Source organism: Lissotriton helveticus, chromosome 5_1 (assembly GCF_964261635.1).
Source record: "Lissotriton helveticus chromosome 5_1, aLisHel1.1, whole genome shotgun sequence".
Lineage (NCBI taxonomy): Eukaryota > Metazoa > Chordata > Amphibia > Caudata > Salamandridae > Lissotriton > Lissotriton helveticus.
This window is the reverse complement of record NC_136065.1, coordinates 349,419,074-349,444,485: the sequence shown is the minus strand read 5'-3', so window position 1 is coordinate 349,444,485 and position 25,412 is coordinate 349,419,074. Positions and strand designations below refer to the sequence as shown.

The window sequence follows — 25,412 nt, the reverse complement described above, 5'->3', positions numbered from 1 at the left end:
TTTGAGGGATGGGATTAAGAGGGAGATTTTTTTGTACTGTTTTACAATTGACGGAATCGACGCAGAGTGGCTTAATTCTGTTGCTGGTTTGAGGATGTACATTGGTGATATGGAAGGGGATTAAACTATGGTCTGTCCATATCATGGGGAGAGGAGGTAAGGTGATGAGTGAAGGGAAATTAGAGCATACACCATCAAGGGTGTGTCCTAGTGAATGGGTTGGCAAAGTGACACTTTGTTGAAGATTAAAAACTTCAAGGGTCTGCAGGAAGCTATTAGTTTGAGAGTCCGATGAGGATTCAAGGTGTAAATTAAAATCCCCAAGGAGAGTAAAATGTGGATAACGGAGTAGGAAGTGGCCCAGTGAGTCGCTCAGGGAGTCTAGGAATTTGGAAGCATTACCAGGGGGACGGTAGATCAAACCGCCTGAGAAGGAGGAGGATTGACTAATTTTAATTGAAAAACCTAAACCTTCAGTGTTGATTAGGGGGTCTAAATTAAACGTGTGACAGGTGTAGGTATTTTTCAATATGATTGCGACGCCTCCCCCTCTTCCTTTCGGTCTGTCTTGTCTAAAAAGGGAGTATCCCTGGGGTAGGGAGTTGGCTATGTCAGGGTTGCAGTCATCAGTAAGCCAGGTTTCGGTGACCAGGAGACAGTCGAGGTCAGAGTCAATGATGAGGTCATGAATGTCTTGACTATGCTTGCACATTGACAGGGCGTTTATCAAACCGCCGATGAAGGGTGGAAGGGAAGCTTTAGGAAGGGGTGGGGAAGTGAGGAGGTGGGTTGGGTATGAGGTAAGGGACCAGTGACAGTATTTGCAGCTGGTCGAGCTAGAGACAATGGGCAGGTCAATTTTGCATGAGCAGTAGTTCTTACCTCGCTGTAGGTGGAGGGCGCTGGAAGGGTACCTGATGTGCGAGGTGAATTGGGCAGAGTTTACTGCGCCTGTCGCGGTCTTGGCGCGGACGGGCGCAGACGGGCTTGCCTTAGGCGCGCCTTAGGCGCGCAAACGGCGCTCCCGCTGCGCTCGTCCGCTGCGCTTCCTATGCATGCACATTTGTATAACAGAAGGGGGCGTGGCCTGTAGGGGGCGTTGTCAGCGTGCACGCCTGTGCTGATGGCGGCCGCTCAAGAAATGCCAAGCGCGAGCAGAGTAAAGATCGTCTGTGCGCTGTAGAAGAGGTCAAATTGTGGTGTTTTTTAAGCACAGAATATAAGTAAGTGGACTGTTTGTGCAGTGCATGAAGGTGGCAAATTGAGTCGTAAGTCCTATGTACCTGGTTATCTTTTGAACTTTTCAGCCTCCCTGACACACAGAAAGGGGTTGCTTGAACTTGGAAGTGAACTAGTGGCAATATTGAGTGGGAGTCAGGGAGGGGTTGGAACATGTGAGGCCAAGAAGTTAGGCAACACCGCGTGAAGTGCACAAGAGGTGGGACATGTGCCGCCAGGGCAGGTTTGCTGGTCTGGCTTGTTCACACACTTGCCAATTCACACACTGCCACTGTGTGACACACAATATTGGCCCCCATCACATGGACTCCCAGTGAGGAGCCAAAATCACACGGTGGCAGGGAAAACGAATTGAAAATCACTGTAAATAGTGGTTTTCCAGCTTGTTTCCCGAGGCTTTGAACTGACGGGGTCCATTAAAAGATGTGAAAACACTCCAGGACATCGTCATCAGCCACATCAAGCTTTTTTTTCTTCAGGAGGGGACTTGGGTGCAGGGCAGGGTTCCAAAGTGTCCCGTAGGTACTTGGCACAAGACCTCACCCCTTTCAAGGCCCACCCCTCCACACACAGTGAAATGGTGCTTCATGTTGGCAGGTATGCGTTCAGGCAGCATCTTGGCAGGAGGCTCCTGGGAGTGTCATAGCCTGGATGTCAAGGGTCCTAATGTAATCAAGGGAATTGGGCTCCTGACGATACCGGTCCAGCACTAATATACAAATATAATTGAGATGCAGTGGGTCCCTCACAATCATAGACACTGGTGTCAGTGCACCTGCTGCACTAATAATAGATGTCCGCACTCTGGCACAGTGGCGGAGATTCTGCCACCGGCCGGAATCTACACCACCGGGCCGGAATCTCCACCACTGGGCCAGAATCTCCACCACTGGGCCAGAATCTCCATCACCGGGCCAGAATCTCCTGCCCGAGTGCGTACATAAAGTTAGTATGAGTAAGTGCATTCTGTGAATGCCAAAATGAGTAAGTGCATTCCGTGAATACCAAAATGAGTAAGTGCCTTCTGTGAATACCAAAATGAGTAAGTGCCTTCTGTGAATACCAAAATGGTAGTAAGTTTAGGATTTTGTAGTAAGTTAGTTCTGTAAATCAGGCCCTAGGTGCCTTAGAGGTTGCTCATTTTAGCAGGAAGGCAGTGGTCCTAGCAGCAGGCACTTAAAGTGGAGGGGGCTTACAAGTAGGCAGTGGCGTAGTAAGGAGGTCGGGGGCACAAGTTTTGGGGATGGCGGCCCCCCCGCCCTTACCTTCGCCCCTGCATGCGGGGTGGCTCTTACAGGAATCGTCAGTATCCCCCACCCCCAAAAAATGCAGTGGCTGCCACGTGCAGCACAATGTCTAGCTACGCCACTACATGTAGGTAGTGAGTTGCAAAACAGTATCTAGTAATTTGGGTTTAGCCCCATTTCCCCTTACAAACATCTTATTTTCAGCTTGTGCTACGTGTCTTCCCCACCCATATCATCACAGATGCTGATCCTATTCCTGGACTTTCATGTGGCTGCATAAAGCATTCTTGGGGTCAGTCTGTTTGTTTCTATTGAACTATATGGACTGACATACTTGACAGCAATGATTTGTGGGCTGGTAGCTTGTGGCTGCAGGTGGTATTCAGGTGGCTTAAAATGGGAAGTTCTCTCTTTGCTTCCCCATGGAAAGTGGTGGATCTACGATAGTAATCTTGTTTTCTTTACACGTGTATTTTAGGATTATGTTGAAGATTTAGTAGGTCTACAAGATACAAGAAATTTCTTTTTAACCCTATTAATGAAATTTTTTTTTCAAATGACTTTACTTAGCTGTTTATTCTTTTAAACCAATACAGACTATCAACCAATGATGCCAAAATTGAACCCATACATATAATCATTTGGTAGATTGATAATTTGCAACATTATCTTTGGAACCTAGGTTATTCAAGTTAATTTATGAATGTCATACACAGCACCCTCAAAAGTGTAATGAGTATGTATGCTGTCCTTTGAGTTGCCAATTATAGCTGCACTTACTACTAGTGCGCCAGGAGTGCAATAATTTGTCATACGACTGTGAGCTGGAGTCAGTGCAGTATAATTAGATTATCCAGACTCTTGTAATTATTATGGTAATTAAGATGTACAGAAATTATTTTAATTAATGTTGAGGGAGTCATCATTTATGATTTTGAGAGAGCGCAAACTGACCTAAATGTATGAGTGCATCACACTTACCCGTAGTAAGCACAAATCATGAGGAGAAATGCCATGAGTGCTAGTAGTATCTGCAATTATATTCTGAATGTATAGCTAATGTAGAGATTTAAGTAGAAGTGGAACTAATACAGAAATGTGTGACACTATATGATTTTATTAGATGTGATTATTCCTGAATCCATGTCGTGTAGCTGTTAAAATGTAAGATGGCATGTGGTTAAACGCAGAATGTGGTAGGCCTCAGGGCCAGAGCTAGAAGGGAAGGGGAAGGTGTTTCTTTTCACGACATAGATTGAACTAATGTTTTGGTCATTGTATTAATGGGCCATGATTTATAGATGTGTTTACTGAATAATAGAATAAGAGTATTAACATGCTTTAATTAATGAAGAAGTTGAATGCTATAATTATTATGAGAAATGCTGTAGGCCTGAAATGTTTTAACATTGATTTACACGTACATGTCTGGGCCAAGAAATGTTGCGAACCTTTTTGGAAGTCTATGAGAGTTGGGATCTTGGCTGCAGATGTCTGTCTGCAAGAGAGAAGGGGGAATCCAATTATAAATAATATGAATAGAGGTCTGTTCAGTAGACGGCCCAGACATGGAGGAGGGTTCCGGAATGTTTAAGGGGTATCAGCGGGCCGGAGAAGAGTCTGAGAAGCAAGGTCAACTCCAACGTATGAGGCCCAATACAAAGCAGCATGGAAAAAGCCAGAAGCTACACCACGTGAGGGGCGTCTCACAAGGGGCGTCTCAAATGTTGTTGACTGTTTTGTATTAGGGACAGCACCCCTGGGTGGAGTTAGAGCAGATACCTGAGGACCCTTTAGAGAGCGGATGGGTAGGCAGAGAGGGGTCATGACTGGAGAACTATAGGTTTTCACCAAGAGACTAAGAGTGAGTGACTTCCCTTGGGGGTCATTCACTGCTGACACCTTTGTTAGGTTGGGATTTGGTTAAGTAGGGATACCATCTAGAGCAGGGTAGGGACAGCCTAACCTGTGCGTTTTCCTCCAACTTAAATGAAGGAGAGATATGCGTCAATGCTGATAGCTTTATTATTCTTAGAACTTGTGTTAGTAATTTCCGTTGCTCGTCTGAGGGCTTTCAGAGAGCACATGTATGTAGTTGGACCTGTGTATCTCGTGAATCTCATTCTGAGATGCCTGTACTTGCAGCTTATCCTATCCTTACAATAAACTTTTGAAAGCTAGAAGTTGTTTGTGATCTTTGGGAGCGAAGTCCTTTATTGGGTGAACTAGCTTGGTAATGGATGCACTTTCTTCCTCAAAGACAGGCAACAAAGGTTCAGTCGACCAGATCGAGGTTTAGGTCAATAGTGATAAGGTATCGATCAAAATCTCGCCCTTCCAGTTGGTAGCTATAGAGGATGGTTGCCTTCTTGAGGACGGTGACCTAGGCCAGGTTAGCTTACCCCAAGGCCCCTAGAGATCGATGATCGGAAGAACCGCCCGCTGAAGAAGATCCGGATGACGTGAGACAGAAAAAGCAGCAGTATCGGTCGAGAGTGAGTATAAAGGGTCATGCGTGTTAGATTGCGGTGTTTTTGTATTGTATCTATGTTGTAATGTCTGGCGGAGTTGAATGTCTGTAGAGTGACTGTGGAACAGGTTGTGAGCGCGCGCAACCGGTGGAAATCTTAAGTTCAAGGAGAGCTTAAGTGGTTCGGGTGTATCGGACACCCAGAGTGATTGTTAACTAGTGTGAAGGGGGTCATGAGGTACCATTGATCACCCGAAAGACCGAGATAGGGGGAACGTAAGAGTGAGTGCGTGAGTAACGGCCGCTGGTCGGAGGTTACTGTGTGTGTAAGCAACCTATCAGAGAGACGATAGACATTTCGTCAGTTGTGTTGACAATTACATATAGACTGTGGACGTACAGTCGAGGGAAGTGACCGCTTGGTCGGAAGTAGTCATTTTTCGGTGTATGAATGGGACGCATGCATGACCGGGAGACGAGTTGAGAAAGGAGGGGTGCTGCTGCGAAGCGGAGAAAAGTGACGTCAGGAAGTGTCGCGCAGTGATTGGCTGACCGGAGAAAGACCGCGCCGTGATAGGCCAGCTAGCAAAGACGTCAGAAAGTGTCGAGCTGTGATTGGCCGACCGGAGAAAGACCGCGCTGCGATAGGCCAAGTTAGCAAAGCCGCGACAGGATTGGTGGATTGTCATCAGGAAGTAAACAGAGTAGCGAGGCTGGATATTGTGCGCATAATTATGAAGTGTTTTAAATGGCTGAGAGCGGCGTTTAAAAAAGAGAAGCGGGGATCGTATGAAGGGGAAGAAGCCCCGCCGGAGGGTACGCCGGCTCGTTACATGGCAGTGAATGTTGGGTTGCATACGATCCTTTGGATATCAGAGTGGAGTAAGATTACGGAAGGAAATGAGGAACTGACGTTCCCGAAGTACGGGACGTTCAGATTAGAGGTGTTACATCGATTAAAATCAGTCATGACCTCAATGAGACCCTTGCCTAGACCGACCCAGTTTGAAGCCCTTGATGCATGGATTAGGGCAGCGCATGAAAAGAATATGAACAGACGACAAGAAAGGGTGAAACGATCGGTAAGGGCAGTGCAGGATGCCAGGTGGGATGCGGATGCTAAAAGATGGAGAGTGCATAACATGGAAGTAAATAAACTGTACCCGGTGTTAGAGGTGCCCGGAAATAAAAGCCCCCTAGAAGAAGATGATGAGAGCGAAACAGAGGACAGCCTGATAAACAGATTATTGACAGACAGGCCACCCCCGTATAATAGAGCAGGGGGAGAGGTCGAGCATAGTGAAGGAGAAAAGGGGGGCAATGCAGGAGAGCATGGACCGCTTCCCAGTTCAGAGTGGGATCCTGAGGCAAAGAAAGAGCTGTCCCAGCCTAGTCAGGTGCAACAGGTAGTCGGGAGGTTTGTGGTACAAAGAGCGCCGGAAACGGAGAGCGCCACATCCTACGCATTACCAGATGCACTACAGGTACCTGTTACTATAGGTCCTATAATATCGATATATGACCAAGAGAGAGCAAGAGGGGAAGAACGGGTACGGAAGGACAGAGAAAGAGCAGGGACAGCAAGGAGGAACGATACGATTAATTCCCCAAGTCAGATGCCGATACCCAGAGAGTGGAGCACCCCGATGCACACAGCAGGGGATCCAGGAGGGGATCCTGGGGGCCCTAGATGGCCAGTGGATCTGAGGGGATCTGGACGAAAATCCTTTCAAGAGCTAAATGAGTACATGAAGAAGTGGGATGAGGCAGTGGAGGCTCACAAGAGCATCATAGCTGCAGAAGCTGAAAGGGAAAGTCAGGACAGCAGAGCTCGGACTCACTGCGGGGCTGGGGAGAGCAGCCCGGAGTGGGACTGTAGAGAGAGAGATAGTAGGGGAGTCACCCATTGGGCCCGGAGTGGAGATAGAACAGACCTGGAAAACGGGGGCCCCGGGAGTGGAGGGGTGGCGCGCCCAATACTCAGTGAAGGGGAGAGGAGAGCGCAAGAGTACAGAAACAGCTTTAAGTGTCCACACTGTGTGCCCGGCACCAGAGAACTGAATGGGAGTTGTGAGAGGTCGCATCATAGTCCCTGTGATGACGGAAATGAGCGCAGCCCAGGGAATATGGGGAACCAGGAAGGATCGTATCGGATACTGAGCGATACTAGGCAAAGGGAGAGTAGCGACCAGAGGGAAAATAACAGAGAGGCGTACGGTGAAAGGAGGGAAGAAGAAGAGAGTGGGCAGAGCAAGAGTGGGGGTAATAGGCCCGTGTTCCATCACCTTCCAAGATCGGATGGCCGAGCATGGGACCTGGAGAGATGGGAGCAAGGGAGGGCACTCATTAACTCTCCCGAGCCCAAACGTAGAGCTCGGAGTTGGGATGGTAGGGAGACCAGTGAGCCCCCTTTGAAAGACATATTGCGAGCTGAGATAAAAGCTAAGAGACTCGATGTCGCCAGCTTAAGGTCAGACCTGGATGACATGATAGATGGTACCCTGCCTTTAGAAAGAATGGAAATGTATGAACAGGATGAAATACTGTATATGGCAAAGGACATCACTCGAAAAGCGAGAGCAATCCATGAGAAGTTAGTCGAACTAGCAGGCAAATATATGGTGGACCTGTCAAGAACCAAAGCATTACAGGGTAACCACAGGCTACATTACACAGATCGAGACCTAGATGAGAGGAGAACGATTGGGCTGAAAACGCACATAAGGGAACTGATCACTGGAATAAGGACATGGAGGGCTCTAGATAAGTGGGAAGAGAGGTGGTCCAAGAAAGGGACCGTCAGGAGAAGCACGCCTGGTATGACACCAGGAGGACTGCAGGGAATAGAAGCATACCCTTTGCGTGAAGTCGCAAATGGGAACTATGTGCATGTCCCTTGGAGTAGGGGAGATTTAGCTGCTTTTACCACCTCCTTCCCCAAATTGCGGGAAAACCCAGTGGAGTGGTACAAGCAAGTCGAGAGATTTGTAAAAATCTCAAAGGTCCTATGGATAGATCTGAACACGCTGTTTGACATTGTAGTACCAGGAGATCTGTGGACAGCATGCAAGGTTAGCGCTGAGTGGCCCACAACGGAGCCAGAGAGAGATGCTAAGACTAATGGGCCGTCCGAGATTGTGATGGCAAAATTCGAGAGAGTGATGACTTGGCTGAAAGAGAAAGTGCCAATGCAAGACATAGATTGGGTCAGAATAGACCGAACCAGACAGGAACCCAAAGAGACAGTCCACGAATATTACGAGAGATTGCTGAAGGCGTTTAAACAGTATAGCGGCTTGGATGTAATGGATCCAAAAGACATAGGGCAATTCGTGTCCAAGTTCGTCCTGGGACTGAGACCGGATATTAGTTTAATGATTCAGCAACACTCGATTTGTTGGCAAAGTAAACCCCTAGACGAAATACTGAGATATGCCAGGTACTGCTGTGATGAGATAGACTCCAAGGCTAAGAAACTAAAAGAAAAGTTGATGGTGGTACAGATGCAGGCAGCAGGGAAGGGGGGACAGCAGCAACAGCAGCAAGGAACAGGTACAGGAGGAAAGAAGCAGTACAGTCAGAACAAGGGCAATGAGGAGAGTTCCACCTTTAGACCCAGAATAGACATAGCTGCCTTGAAGAAAACGACTAGGTGCCACCAGTGTAACGAGGTGGGGCATTGGAAACGCGAGTGTCCCTACAATGTAGAGATAGGAGAACAAGAGATAGAGGAGGAAGAGGTCCAGAGCGCGCCTACAAGAGGGGTGACGCCATACCAGGGAAAGGTGCTCAAAGGGGGGGGGGCTCCTCCCCGAGCCCAGTTCCCGCAACCTCCTCGAGTAGGGACTATGGGTAAGACCTATAGACAGATGCCCCTGTTTGTAGAAGGAGAAGAGTGCTATTATGTGGACCCCTTAACCGGACAGAGAGTGGAAAGAGAAGACTGCACCCTCGGGGCAGCCTTGGAGGTGGACCAGAGGGGACCCTATGTCGAAGCAGAAGTAGCAGGGTTCCCCACGACATTTCTGGTGGACACAGGAGCCACTAGGTCCACGATCAGATCAGCTGCAGTTCCAGACCTGCCCATGTCTGGAGAGACCATACAAGTGGTAGGGGTCGCAAACAGGAGAATAACCAGCCAATTGACAGAACCGGTACAGGTGAAAATAGGGAAGTAGGGCGATGAGCACCAGTTTGTGGTTTGCGATTCAAGTCCTGTGTGTCTGCTAGGGAGAGACCTGTTGTGTAAATTGAATTGTACTATATACTGTACACCTCAGGGAGTGGAGATATTGACCAATGATGATGACGCAGATTTCAAAGTTGCAAACTCAAGAATATGCGTGGAGCTGTACCCTACTTTGACAGTAGATGAGCTCCCCTGGGACTTGAGAGAGACAGTGGCACCAGAAGTATGGGATTTCACTGGGGAAGAGATAGGATTGGTCAAAGGGGTGGACCCAGTGAAAATTGTAGTGAAACCGCATGCTGAGTTCCCAAGAACACCCCAATATAAATTGACTCCAGAAACGATTGCAGGCATAAAACCCGTGATCGAGTCCATGATTAAACAGGGAATACTGAAAGAAATCGTGGGTAGTCCATGCAACTCCCCGATTATGGGTCTGCAGAAACCAAATGGGAAATTCCGGATAGTACAGGACCTTCGAAAGATTAATAACATAGTCGTTTCGTGTTGTCCAGTGGTACCGAATCCATCAGTGATACTGTTTCAGATTCCATTCCAAGCTGAGTGGTTCACTGTGATCGATCTTTGTCAGGCTTTCTTTTCGATCCCTCTGGACGAAGAAAGCCATTTTCTTTTCGCATTTAAGCTGGAAGGTCGCGTCCTAACATGGTGTCGCATTCCTCAGGGGTATACAGAGAGCCCATCGATCTTTAACCAGCTTTTGAAGAAAAATCTTGAAAGTCTAGTGCTGCCCCAGAAGTCAGTTCTGGTCCAGTACATAGACGACCTCCTCGTGGCGTCAGAAACAGAAGAAGCTTGCAGGGAGGACTCCATTGCTTTGTTAAATCACCTAGCTGCCAATGGGCACAAGGTGTCCCCGGGAAAATTGCAGTACTGTCTGACAGAAGTGCAGTACTTGGGACACAGAATAGAGAAAGGCAAACGAAAGGTGTCACCAGACAGGATAGAGGCGATCATGAAAATGAATGCGCCTAAGACACAGAGAGAGGTCAGGATGTTCCTAGGGATGGTGGGTTATTGCCGACAGTGGATCGCGAACTTTTCACTGAAAGCAAAGCCCTTGCAAAAACTGACGCACAAGGAGGTGAGCGATCCGGTACCATGGGACAAAGACTGTTTGATGGCATTCTTACAGCTGCGAGAGGACCTGTGTCGTGCTCCGGCATTGGGAATGCCTGATTACAATAAACCATTTTTGCTTTACTGTTGTGAGAGAGAAGGTTGCGCGTTGTCTGTGTTAGTCCAAATCCATGGGAATGCCCGTAGACCAGTTGCTTATTTCTCGGCTACTTTAGACCCAGTAGCCGCAGCGTTGCCCGGATGTCTCAAATCCGTTGCTGCAACGGGTGTCAGCATTGAGAGATGTGAAAATATCGTCATGGGGCACCCGTTAGAGGTGTGCGTGCCCCATTCTGTTGAACTGTTGATGACCAGGACCAAAACACAGCATCTGACCAACAGCAGGCTCACGCGCTATGAGCAAGTTATTCTTGCTGCAGAGAATGTGACCCTTAGGAGATGCTCTGTTTTGAACCCTGCCACCTTGATGCCACTCCCAAATGATATCGAGGATGATGATGAATGTACAGACCATGACTGCCTCGATGTGACTGAACTATGCACCAAACCCAGACCCGACATCGTAGATGAGCCACTGACCGACCCAGACGAAATTTTCTTTGTCGATGGCTCATGTGTAAGAGACGAAGTTGGGCAGTTGAGAGCAGCTTATGCTGTTTGTACAATTACTGGAGTTGTGGAAGCTGGGTGCCTGGAAGGAGTACACTCCGCTCAGGTAGCCGAGATTATTGCCTTGACACGTGCTTGCTTGGCAAGCAATCAAATTAGAGTCACCATATACACCGACAGTCAATATGGTTATGGGGTGGTTCATGATTACGGGCAGTTATGGTCTCAAAGAGGGTTCATGACCTCTTCAGGCTCTCCCATTCGCAATGGAGAGTTTGTGCGCCTGTTGTTAGAGGCGTTGCAATGCCCAGCAGGTATAGCAGTTGTAAAGTGCACCGCACATACCAGAAATGAGGACTTCGTTTCGAAAGGCAATAGATATGCTGATGAAGTTGCGCGGTATTGCGCGGAGCAAGGGTACTCTTTCACAGAGGTGGAAGTGGGTGGAATAAATGTAAGGACTGAATTAGCCATGATATTGGAAACTGTTGATACTTGGGATGAACTGTCAAACATGCAAGAAAATGCTCCTGATTTTGAAAAAGAAACATGGGAAAAGGCAGGGTGTGTAATGGGTGAGTCCCATTTTTGGGTCTCAGCAGACGGCAGAGCAGTGTTGCCCAATGAGATGGTGAGTCCAATGGCCAGACTCATACATGGTCCCGTACACTTAGGGAGAGATGCTATGCTGAGAGTGTTTAGACAGACCTGGTACAATCCTAAGTTTAGAATAGCAGCAGAAGCAGTGTGCCAGCGTTGTGTGACCTGTCAGCAGCTGAACGTAGGAAAAAGAACACCAGTTGCACTGAGTCACATAGGAAGGTCTGGAGGTCCATTCAATCGAATGCAGATAGATTTCATTGAAATGCCGAGGTGCAACCGCCTCCGCTATGTCCTGGTGGTTGTTTGTGTATTCTCCAGATGGGTTGAGGCATACCCTACACGTAGGTGCGACACCCTCACAGTGGCCAAGTTACTGCTTAGGGAACTCATTCCGCGCTTCGGGGTGCCGGCCTTTTTGGAATCAGATAGGGGAACGCATTTCAACAGCGAGCTTGTGAAGATGATTTGTGCAGCTCTGAACATAGATCAGAAATTGCATTGCAGTTACCGACCAGAAGCCTCAGGAATTGTGGAGCAGATCAATGGCACGATCAAGGCCAGAATAGCAAAAGTTTGTTCCTCAACGACCCTGAGTTGGCCTGACGCCCTGCCATTGGTTCTCATGAGCCTTCGTAGTACCCCAGACAGAAGAACGGGGTTGTCACCACATGAGGTGTTAATGGGGAGAGCAATGAGGCTGCCATCTGTCCCAACTGCTGCACTGTTGAATATCACAGATGATATGATCCTGGACTATTGTAAGGGGCTGTCTGACGCCATTCGTTCTGTGTCCCTTCAGGTGCAGGCTGCCGAGGTTCCATCGTGCCAGGGCCCGTGTCATGACCTGTATCCTGGGGACTGGGTCCTGGTGAAAAAACATGTGAGAAGAAGCTGCTTGGATATTCGTTGGCGTGGGCCCTTCCAGATCATCCTGATCACGAACACGGCTGTGAAGGTGGGAGGCCTGCCCAATTGGATCCACGCGTCACATACGCGAAGGGTTCCAGCACCTCTGGAAGAAACAGCTCCTCTCTCGGATAGACGTCCAGCAGAGGACCGAGAAGCCATAGAGGGGGCTAGCCAAGCTGTAGAGGTGCCAGCGGAAGCAGGGAACGAGTCTGACCAAGCTGAGGACGGTCAGTACAACAGCGAAACAGACGACGCTACAGAAGGAGAAAGTAGCTGGGAGTACGAGTCAGACACTGACAGGTCTGACAGAGAGCGAGAACAGACAAGAAGGAGAAGGAGTAGAAGGGCACGTGGAGAAGCTAATTGGCCGCAAAGAAGGAGCTCTAGCCTGAGGTCAACTCCAGAGGTAACCCTTCCTCCGATATCAGAAGACTCAGACCCGGAAGAAGGTGCTCAGGGCGCTGAAGCACCGGACCGAAGAAGGTCAAGAAGAGTGCGTGTGCCTAACAGAAGATACTCCACACCTGAGTGGACATATCTGGCGACAAATGTCTGTGAAACAGGAGACAGGGAGGATCCGAGCGGTGGTGGTGTCCAGTTCTGAGCCCATCGTCACCGTGGAAATACGACTGTTGGTACCCGGAGTCGAACAAGAAGGGTCACTAACATTCATGCTCCCCAGACCTCCCCGCCTCAGCAAGTTAAAACACATGTTTCTCTCAGAATTGCAATTCCCCGACTTTGGTACAACGATAACAGCACATGAAGAGCACAATCTTCGTTTGGAAATACTGAACTTTGCTATCGAAGCTGCAGGCACAAACTTGATAGTAGACTGTTAAAGGACTTTGTAAATAAAGCGAGCAGAAAAAGAAGATTACCTAGCGCCCAGGAAGCAGAGAATTTTAGGGAACTTCCCTTGAGTTGATGGAGAAGGGCTAGGGTTGTCTTTATTGAACTGTTAAAGGACTTTTGCGAAGAAGGTTGTCAGCTTCCAGTTGTGTGGATTCTAAAGACAAAAGGATTAAAAAGAGACTGTAAAGGAACGAGAAGAAAAGAACTTTTTGCTAAGATAAGAGAGAGCCATATTGTCTGACGAAATGGAAGCCGGCACCCAGAACCGCAGAGCTAAATGTATAATAGGTACACTAATAGTAGGAGTGATAATATCGATAGCTTTAGTGGTAACAATTTCTTATGTAAAGGGACATGAGGAAGAGGCGAAGGTAACTGATGTGAAATCTGTAGAAACGCTTACACCCACTGTTGCTGGTGAGAAAAGGGAAAACATTCAAGAGAAAGCGTTATTAGCTGCAGAAGCCCGCAGGTTACACGTAGATGAGTCCCAAGGAGACTTTAGGTCAAATGCTTATGCTAAACTCTTATATGAATACGTGGATGCCATGGAGGTTAAGGACTGTTACGTCTGCATGCAATTGCCGGCGTCTGTAGATGAAGGCATTAGATATCATCACCTCCCGCTGACATATGGCATTACATGTAGCTTATTGCTTAGTATATTTTATGAGAGAGATAGTTTTGAATACTATTTCTCCAACTATGATTCAGTGTTGCCAGAAGTCCCAAATTATAAGCAGATGAACAAATGGGACTACTGGAAGAGTGAAGACAGATTGGCCAAGTTCTTCATTCCTTGGATTACCTTAGATACTTCACATGCCCGTAGAAATAACCTGACATGCAAGGTGTCAGAAGTCGAGAAGAAGTTCATAGGGCAGGTGGATGATCGTTACAGGAGACAAAAGATTTTGAAAAAATCAGGACAATGGAAAACAGATTGGACCGAGGAAGAGAAGGCACACAAGAGAAAGGGTAGTAGTGGTCCAATAGCTTTAGATAAGACGCAGAGAGGAAAGCTATGTCTTCACCGAGCCAAAACGTATTATGAAAATGTATACGTGGGAGAAGTCGACTGTGAACATGCTTTCAATATAGAGTACTATACTAAAGATTTCCTGAAGGGAATGCAAGTGATTCCAAATGTGTATTTTGTATGTGGAAGAAATGCCTACGTGAGACTACCTGACAACTGGTATGGATCATGTTACCTAGCAATTGTCTTCCCCAAAATATATCATGCACAAGACTTAGAGATCATTGAGGGCAAGACATCATCGAGGGGAAGGAGAGATATAGGAGATGCAGAAATGGTTGGAGATGTCTTTGGAGCTATGTTCCCTCTTTTGGGTCTAATCCTTAATGATGTTAAAATTAGACGACTGGCAACAGTCGTCGACAGGTTGTCTGCCAGCACTGCTCAGTCCTTAATGCTGGTAGAAGGAGAGATGCAATCGATAAGGGCTATGGTTCTTCAGAACCGTCTTGCGTTAGATGTCCTACTAGCAAAAGAGGGCGGAGTCTGTAAGGCTTTGAAGGTCCAGGAATGTTGTACTTACATTCCAGACAATTCAAAGCCCCTTGAGAAAGTTATTAGGAACATAACTGATATTCACAAGGAGATCGAAGACTTGAGTAGAGAAAATGTCTGGGAAAAGGTGGGCCACGGAATGAGGGAAGTTGGAGGGTGGATTTCCACCCTAGGCAAAAGCTTTGTGTGGTATATACTAAAACCTGTCATCATAATATTGATCTGTGGGATCATATTGTGGGGATTGGTGAGGGTATTCAAATGGTACAGAGCAAGAAGGTCAGAAAGGGCCCAAAGAGAGCAGCTGCAGAGATTGGCTGCCATACAAGATAATCAGTACAGGAGTCTGAGGGCTCTGGAAGCGCAGAGACAAGTTATGCTAGCAATAACTACAGTTTAAATGTTAGTGATGACCCCGAGAGGTCATCAAAGGGGGGAACTGAGAGAGCGCAAACTGACCTAAATGTATGAGTGCATCACACTTACCCGTAGTAAGCACAAATCATGAGGAGAAATGCCATGAGTGCTAGTAGTATCTGCAATTATATTCTGAATGTATAGCTAATGTAGAGATTTAAGTAGAAGTGGAACTAATACAGAAATGTGTGACACTATATGATTTTATTAGATGTGATTATTCCTGAATCCATGTCGTGTAGCTGTTAAAATGTAAGATGGCATGTGGTTAAACGCAGAATGTGGTAGGCCTCAGGGCCAGAGCTAGAAGGGAAGGGGAAGGTGTTTCTTTTCACGACATAGATTGAACTAATGTTTTGGTCATTGTATTAATGGGCCATGATTTATAGATGTGTTTACTGAATAATAGAATAAGAGTATTAACATGCTTTAATTAATGAAGAAGTTGAATGCTATAATTATTATGAGAAATGCTGTAGGCCTGAAATGTTTTAACATTGATTTACACGTACATGTCTGGGCCAAGAAATGTTGCGAACCTTTTTGGAAGTCTATGAGAGTTGGGATCTTGGCTGCAGATGTCTGTCTGCAAGAGAGAAGGGGGAATCCAATTATAAATAATATGAATAGAGGTCTGTTCAGTAGACGGCCCAGACATGGAGGAGGGTTCCGGAATGTTTAAGGGGTATCAGCGGGCCGGAGAAGAGTCTGAGAAGCAAGGTCAACTCCAACGTATGAGGCCCAATACAAAGCAGCATGGAAAAAGCCAGAAGCTACACCACGTGAGGGGCGTCTCACAAGGGGCGTCTCAAATGTTGTTGACTGTTTTGTATTAGGGACAGCACCCCTGGGTGGAGTTAGAGCAGATACCTGAGGACCCTTTAGAGAGCGGATGGGTAGGCAGAGAGGGGTCATGACTGGAGAACTATAGGTTTTCACCAAGAGACTAAGAGTGAGTGACTTCCCTTGGGGGTCATTCACTGCTGACACCTTTGTTAGGTTGGGATTTGGTTAAGTAGGGATACCATCTAGAGCAGGGTAGGGACAGCCTAACCTGTGCGTTTTCCTCCAACTTAAATGAAGGAGAGATATGCGTCAATGCTGATAGCTTTATTATTCTTAGAACTTGTGTTAGTAATTTCCGTTGCTCGTCTGAGGGCTTTCAGAGAGCACATGTATGTAGTTGGACCTGTGTATCTCGTGAATCTCATTCTGAGATGCCTGTACTTGCAGCTTATCCTATCCTTACAATAAACTTTTGAAAGCTAGAAGTTGTTTGTGATCTTTGGGAGCGAAGTCCTTTATTGGGTGAACTAGCTTGGTAATGGATGCACTTTCTTCCTCAAAGACAGGCAACAAAGGTTCAGTCGACCAGATCGAGGTTTAGGTCAATAGTGATAAGGTATCGATCAAAATCTCGCCCTTCCAATTTGTAGAAGCTACATTATATGCAACAGACAGGTATGCTATTTGGAGCATTTCCCGGAACATATGATCATTTATGTATGTTTTTCATCTCATTCTATTTAAATGGGGTGTTTATAACTGTGCAAAAAAATGTGTAGATTAATACATTTTTTAGAAAATGTAATGCTGGTATACCTCTTCCTGTCATAATTACAAACTAAGGGCCAGATATATGACAGCTTTTAGCGGTCTCAAACAGAAAATAGGGTTGTTTGCTAAATAGCCTTTTCACATGTACAAACCCTATTTTGCGAGTCAGTTAACTATTACCGACTCACAAAATAGGGTTTTCGAGTCGTTATTAGGAAAGGGCATGCCAAGGGCGACCTTTCCTAATAGTGAGTTGCAGAGGGATGTAGGATTGTTTATTGACTGGAATGCAATCGCATTACAATTGCAGTTTACCATCTACTTTCAAGTAGGTAGTCACCCATTCGTAAATGGGAAGGGGTCCCCAAAGGAATCCGTCCCCTCTGTGAATGGTAGTAAAAATGTTTAAGAACAGGCAGTGGTCCCCCTGCCTACCCTTTAAAAATGAAATTGAAACGTTTCATTTATCTTTTTGAAATGCATACCGTTTTCCTTTAAGGAAAACGGGCGCATTAAAAAAAAAAGTATGCTGCTTTATTCAAAAGCAAACACAGTCATGGTGGTCTGTTGTCCCCAGCAGGCCACCATTGCTGTGTTATTGCCCATTTCCAATGGGTCACAAATAGCGACCTGCCTCATGAATATTGATGACGCAAGTCACTCGCGACCCCATTGGGAATCGCTAATGTGTTAGAGACACATTAGTACATTTCACTTTGCGACTCACAAATTGCGAGTCGCTAAATATCATAATTTGCAAGTCGCAAAATGTAATGGTCATACATCTGGCCCTCTGTGTATCCGGGCCTTAAGAACGTGAATCCTTCACCAAAAGCATGGTTGGGCTTTTTTCTGTTAAGGTCCTATTCATTTGAAATTGATGCTCTAAGATTGCCTACATGCAGGGAAATTTGGTAATTACCTGCGTTGCATCGCCCTTACACGGAACTTATTTGAGGCAAAGGGTTAGGAGACATGTTAGACATCAGGAGGATGGTGATGGCCGTGAATCGGCACTTATGGGAAGAGTTATGGTGGAAAGGACTCACTGGAGATACCTCTTGATCTGTTCCTGAATCGCAGGCCTGTGATAGCACACCTGATTTTAGGGGGACCTATTTTCCTCATGACTGTCTCCACATGGGACCCACTTCCTCTCTTTAGTGGTCTTGCCAATCATGCACAGCCTAATCAGTATCCAGGTTCTCTCAATCTTTGGTTCCTGTTTGTCTGATAGGATTGGCTGCCTCAGCTTGCTGTCTAGTGTCTGCTTCTCGTCACCTGTGCCCGTTGCACTCAGGTCATAAGGAAACATGCATAGTTGTGAAATTATGCCTGCATTTTAGTTCTGGTTGTCAAGACACTAACAGCCATTGAAATTTCATTTGATGTCTTGGTGGGGTCTCAAGGGGTGCAGTAGGGTTTGGGAGTTTCCTCCATAATTACTCAATGTTTGTTAATGACTTGAGCCCAACTAAACAACTGATGCGGCATCTACGCTTCCCCACATGAACTGCCCCTTTTCATGCTACTCTCTGATTGGGCGGCCCTACACCTACTGAACTTTGTGGGCAGAACAACTGCATCATTGCAGCAATAAAGCTTAGCTACAACTCGTGCCACCATCATGTGCTCAACAAGTCTCAGAGCCATCTATTTCATTAATACCACATCCAGATAGATCAAGCTATATATACCTAACACTACAATTACAACACACATTATGCCTTTCCCACCTCGCAGTCGGACCCAACCTATGGTGTAACTTGAGTTTTATAACTCTGATCTACACTGGGGCTTCCAGGCACCTTAACTCCTTCGAATCCCTGGCTACCTGTATCATCCTTCTTCAGTGAGTGGTGTGGAGTGGTGTGGCTCACTGGTTAGAGGCGGCAGACCCGTAAGCAGAGGACGGCCCAGGACCAGGGTTCGATTCCCGACGCGGCAGGGTTGTGGACCAGGGTCAGCGGGCTCGATAATTCTCGCTTCGGTGCCTACTCCAGTCAGGGACCACACTCGGCAACTCTGGGCATTAGCTTGCCTCATCTTCACAACGGCCCCCCAGACCGCCGGAGATGCTTGGTCGCACCTTAGAGATACCCATTAGGGACCATCTCTCAGGGTGAGCCAGGACGGGTTCCCCAGTGGTCGAAGCGCGGAGATACTCCTCCGGGAGTTGATTCTAGCGCTATATAAACCCACAATTAAATTAAATTAAATTAAATTAAACCAGTGGCTGTGAGGGAGAGCTGGGGATCACCAAAGGTTTTGGTGGAAATAATTTTTTATGTTGGGGTAACAGACTCTTGCTCTTATTCACCCCACAAATCTAGAGGAAAGAATTAGGCCTCTTCCATCCAGGGGCAAGTGCTGTCAGTTTCATTGTAGGAAGTCTGCAAAGCAGTAACCAAAAACCATACACACTTGATCTCAGCACCCACCCAGGAGTGGTGATACTTGATGCAGGTTGAATCAGCATAAAACCCAACTTCGATTGCAGAGTTTTTTTTTATATAGCGTGAACTAGAACCGAACCGAATCAGTTATCAGAGCGCTTAACATAGCACCAGTTACGTTACATGAGGACACACTTTCATTTTAGGCACGGGGAGATTAAGTGATTTGCCCAGAATCACAGGGGGTTTTTGGCGTCGTTACCGAGACTCGAACCCAGATCCCCAGGTCCGAGGTCGAGCGCCTTAGCCGTTAGGCCAACCCCTCTGGGCAGCTTTGGACTAACACATGCTTCAAGACTTAGTGATTCACTGGGAGTGTGTGTCAATTGGGAGCCTAACAAAATCTGAAAGAGAGAATGAACTACATCATTGAGCTGGGTGATCTCTGAGTCTTTCTAAGCTTAGACCAGCTGCTGTGCTTCGGTTTTGTACTTCCCCATTCAAGGTAAAGAGTCGACCAGCCCTGAGTACATACACAAGCTCCAGTACAAAAGAAGGAAAAGGTACTTCAAGAAATGAACACTTGGATATTCATATAATATTTATGCATATATCTATATATATCTATATATATATATATATATATATATATATATATCTCCGTCACAAAGTGCCTGCTGAGAAAAGAGCCCACACCAGGCAATGTATAGCTGGCAATTTTAATTGAAGGTGTTGCATGCAGAATTCGTGAGGGCTCACTAAATTAAAAGTCTTAATCCAAACGCCTTTCGTGCTACCTGCACTTAGTCATGGGCTGTAGACTCACATTTCAGTGGGACGGCTTCGCATTGATTAAAAGCACCTCGGTACTTCAAGACCTCGCCCCAATCGCTACACCGAGTGGCATTCTGGTCTATGTGGTTTTCTTCATATCCGCAGTGGGTTGCACGCCGTCTCACACACCTCTGTAAAAGTATTACCCATGTGGGTTGTGGTAGAGTTTTTTTTTTTTTTTGTAGAGTTTTATATAGCGCAAACTAGACCCAAACCGAATCAGGTATCAGAGCGCTTTACATAGCACCAGTTACGTTACATGAGGACACACTTTCATTTTTAGGCACGGGGAGATTAAGTGATCTGCCCAGAATCACAGGAGGTTTTTGGCATCGTTACCGAGACTCGAACCCAGATCCCCAGGTCCGAGGTTGAGCGCCTTAGCCGTTAGGCCAACCCCTCTCCCCAACAACAGTACAACAGTCGTTCTCACAGCAGCCGTTTCTCCCCCAATTACAGCTACCAGATCCTTCTTCCGCAATGCCGGTTGACACTGCTGCAGGACTGAAAACAGCAGAGTTCTTAACCGCGGTCCAGGCGGAACCGCTAACATCCCCGTCACAAAGTGCCTGCTGAGAAAAGAGCCCACACCTGGCATTAGACCAGCTGCTATGCTTCAGTTTTGTACTTCCCCATCCAAGGTAAAGAGTAGACCAGCCCTGAGTACATACACAAGCTCCAGTACAAAAGAAGGAAAAGGTACTTCAAGAAATTAACACTTGGATATACATATACATATATATGCATATATCTATATCTATATTACCTACTGGCGATAGCCAGTAGGTATATATCGTTAGGACCTAGCTACCATAGGAAATCTGCAACATTCTATTGGGAATAACTTTGGCGCCGGTGGAGGAATTTGCATGTAATTTTCCAAAATTTTGGCCAGCTCCGCTCCGCTCCTTCCCTGCAAGTTTCGGGGGGATTCGTGAAGTGGGGGCTGAGAAAAAAGGGGGGTCTCAAAACGTGTTTTCCCCATGTTAATTTCCATAGGACGAATTGACAAGGCTACAGCCCGAACCGCTGAACGGAATTACGCCAAACTTTGCAAAATTGTAGGGACTGGTACGCAGAAGTGCCTTTGCTATATTTGGTGAAAATTGCTCCAGTGGTTTTTACGAAAATTAACTTCAAAAACACAGATATATCTATACGAGCTCACCGTACGCTTACCCGTACGCTTACCGGTACGCGTACCGTACGCGTACATACGCGTACGTGCGCGTACCTCTCCGTGCACGAGCTGCATGCTGATTGGCTGCCACTGTCTGTCAACACTCCAAAACAGAAATTGTGGGCAGCCATCTTGTGCCTCGGTAGAGTGAGGTACAGGAAAGCAGAAAAACAAATATGTAGAACTCAAAAAGGGGGCAGGGTAGAAGCACCCTGACCCCCTAGGCCTGCTCAGGGGGTCCCACAAGGACCCCCAAGGCATAAAAAAAAAAGAAATGTGAAATATTCGCGGGATACGCGTACCGTACGCGTACGTACGCGCACGGTATGCGTACCCCGCGATTTAAAAAAAAATATATTTTTTTTTTTGGGGTCTGGAGGGTCCTTGTGGGACCCCCTGAGCAGGCCTAGGGGGTCAGGGTGCTTCTACCCTGCCCCCTTTGCGAGTTTTCCACCTTTGTTGCACTGCTTTCTTGTGCCTTGGTTCTACCGAGGCGCAAGATGGCTGCCAACACTTCCTGGTTTGGAGTGTTGACAGACAGTGGCAGCCAATCAGCATGTCTTCTCGAGAAAGCTGCATGCTCATTGGCTGTCAACACTTCTAACCAGGAAGTGTTGGCATCCATCTTGTGCTAGTGTTGACAGACAGTGGCAGCCAATCAGCATGCCGTAAAGAGAAAGCTGCATGCTCATTGGCTGTCAATAACTTCTAACCAGGAAGAGTTGGCATCCATCTTGTGCTCGGTAGACTGAGGCACAAGAAAGCAGAAAAACAAACGTGTAGAACACAAAAAAGGGGCAGGGTCTAAAAACCCACTCAGTGATTCCTAGATGTATACACACATCTAATCACTTACCTGTAGATTCACTCACACATGCTGTCAATGAAAAATAAAACACTATCAAAAATACTTATACACCTATATCGTCATTACACACCAGCACACAACCTATTCACATATGAAGTTATCCTACTCACTTATGTAAACAATGGATCATACTTATATACTTACTTAGCTACACACGTATACAAACACCACTTCATAGTAAGTCATACTTAGTGTATTATAAAATCATTATTACAAGTATACAGTCACTCACACAATCATTGAGTCTTATGTATACTTATACTGTCACATACACTGCCAAATGTTAGAATATGTAGTTTTAACTTCATATAGCTACTGAATCAACTATTCACCCATCTTTGGGCAGTCACACCCCCCCCCCACCGAACCACACACACATTCACTCTCCCATAAAAATACTCAGTTAACTAATTAATAACTAAAATACACTTTCACATAGCTAGTAAGTAATGTATGGATTACAGAGTTTAACAGGTAAGTAAACATATAAATAAATAAAACGAATTTTGTTGTGCGCACTACATCACCAGGCTCTCTAAAAATAATGTGGCTCCTATATCCTATTTGCCTAACACTCTACCTTAGCATCCTCGGCCCCACCCTCATCTCTCTGCACTTCTGAACTCGCAAATAATGACCAGTGGTAGCCACCATCACTCTAATCCGAATTTAATCTCCCTTTTCTGCATTGTTCGCCTATCTGTACAGTTTCTTATAGTAAGGAAAACTCATATGCTACGAATAAAAGTGTCAATTAATGTGTACACTGCAGTTCCTTGCACACAACGCCTTTCTTAGATGTATTATATGTATGTTATTATATTTTAAAATTAAGAAACATTTTGTACAATTGCTATTAATCGTAACAGAGTTACTGTTAGTAGAACAGTGGGTATACAATGTTCCTGCATCTTAATTCAATCTGAGTAATTCTTGCTTCATTGTGAAACCGAGCACTGCAGCCCCCTGGTTTGCACTTTATGAACCAATCAACAACAAATAAAAATGTCTGAAAAACTGATTATTTACTGCGTTTCATGGGCTTCTGGATTAAAACAAAGAAAGCCGAACCAAGCACTCCTCCCTAAAGCTACGATCGTGAAACAATAACAACCAAAACAACTGTTTTCTAAGAAACAGAATTACTAATCTCATTAACTTTTTTATGAGAATTCGTTGCACTTGGGTAAACATTCTTCCTATAAAGCGAGTTTTGCAAACCAATAAAACAAAAAAGATTTCATGCTGTTTATAAATAGTAGACCACATATGGTGACAGGGGAAACAAAAAGTAAAAATTCTGCAATATGATAAACGCATAAAACTGCAGTGCAATTTCTAGCAGTTTTCTTTGGGTCACCATGTCCAAGGTGAAGCTTGTCAAATCTGCCCTAAAAGCAGGGCCAGTGGAATTAGAACACAGGAGCTCATAAAACTATGCGAAAACATTGACTAAATTATGCAGCAAAAAAAGGCAAATTATGCGGTGTAATGCAGCATATTTTGTGGCTGTATAACAACAATCTTTTTTCTAAGTCTTAGGTCTTGCCTGGGCTGCGCATGCGCTGTCATTACGAGTCTAATGCCCTTAAAACAAAACTCAAAAAGGAATTAAAGTCTGCCCATTACTTACCATTGGTTGGCACTCATTTCTGAGACCTCGTTTCCTTGCTTCTCATTGCTCCGTTCCACTCTGTCCCTTCCTCTTTTGTTCATTCCAAAGCAGCCTGGACCAAGTACAGCTTCCTGTCCATGGCCAGAGTCCTTCCACTGGCCGCATGCTTCCAGGGTACTTTTTAGGTTTCGCCTGGGGCACGGAGCTTTAGCTCCGCCCCCAGGAGAAATCTTTAGTTTTGCAGTGTGGGGGACTTGAATCCGCCCTCTGTTCCATTGGCTAGCTCCATAAATGGAGGCTAGCCATTGGAACGGAGATCTGTCCGTCATGGCCGGACCAGATTAGTGGGCGTTCCTGCATTTTTTCGCTCTCCACCCTTTTTGCATCGTCATCGGGCGGTGGGCGGAGTTTCGTTTTTTTTTTTGGGTGTTTGTTTTTGTCATTCCATGCCGACCACGGCCGCCGGAAGAAGTCCAGGTGAGTGCCCGTTCCCGCCGACCGTGTGCTGTTCCCGCCCCCCCCCCCTGTCCGTGTCCGCCCCCCCCCTCCCGCTGTCCGTAGGTGCTTGTTTTGTCTTTGGAAGCAGATATCTGATCCTTGCTGTGACTGCCGCCTGGGGCAGGGCTCTGCCTTCGAGGGCGAGACCTTTACCTTTATCAGATCGCCGAGACTCTAGCTCGCTTTCCGCCTGATGACAAGGCAGAATGTCTACGCCTCCACAGAAAGGAATTCGTAAAGAGGCCGTATTTTTCGAGAACCTCCGCATTCATACTCGTACACTGAGCCAAGAGCACACGTACGCAGAATATGCCCCCATGGGGGCAGAGGAGGGGCCGCATTCTTGAGTGGTCAGAGTAACAGCAAGCCCATTAGTATGCCTGTCATTACTGTTTGATGCTATCGCACAGTCAAACCAGCACATAGCGAACGAGTCCTCAGTCCTGCAAGCACACTTCAGCGTGTGGGGACACACGACAAGTCTGCCGTGCCTTCGCGCGCACTGTCTCTTTGGAATGTTTGCTGAAAACTCCTCTCAGTTTAAAATGGTTTTGCTGCAACTTGGATGTTTTTATGTTTAGCAACGTGCCTTTTACCTGAAAGTAAAAACCAGTTACACAGACTGAAAACGCTACTCTGAATTATTTCTGGTATGAAATATAGGAGAAGTAGGGTTAAAAATAGCCTGCTCTCAGGGTCGCACTTGGACAAAAAATCGTCCTGGGCACTGAAATAAAAGTGGCCCCCATTAGCGAATCTGATAGCTAAGAGAGTGGCGCACGCTTGCAAGTCAGGCCAGTTTTCATCTTGTAAAGACTGCGCACTATGGGGATTTTCCAAGGTCTGGGAGCCTGCACTCATTTGTGTTTACTGCAGGCTTTACTTGTGGTAACATCGGGGAAATCGATAGTAAAACCAGCCCACAAGGCCATAAAACAAGTCCACAAAGTGCTAAAAAAAACAAAAAAACAGCCCACACACTGATATGCCGGACCGGCCCATCAAGCACTGCCTGATTGCCCTGTAGGCCAATTCGGCCTAGCCTGGGATGAAATCTTATTGGCAAGTTTAATATAGCATTGCTTGCTTGCGTGCGTTTGGGCAGGGTGGACAGAGGGTTAATTGCTAAACCTCAGATCTATGTATCGACATAGATTTTGACTGGAGTGGGTTGTTCCTGTTTTCAAGCCTGTTAGAGACACATTGTAACATCCCTTTTTAATTACTATCAGGCTCTATGTTCGTGTCCTTCGCTAAACTGGCAAATTACACTGTTCGATTTCTGAACAAT

General features: G+C 46.3%; 1 protein-coding gene across 1 annotated transcript in view; it reads right to left on the bottom strand.

The window, feature by feature from the left end:
• PLCH2 (phospholipase C eta 2) overlaps positions 1–25,412 on the bottom strand; it is a 631,566-nt gene that overhangs the window by 165,484 nt on the left and 440,670 nt on the right. The window lies entirely within an intron of this gene.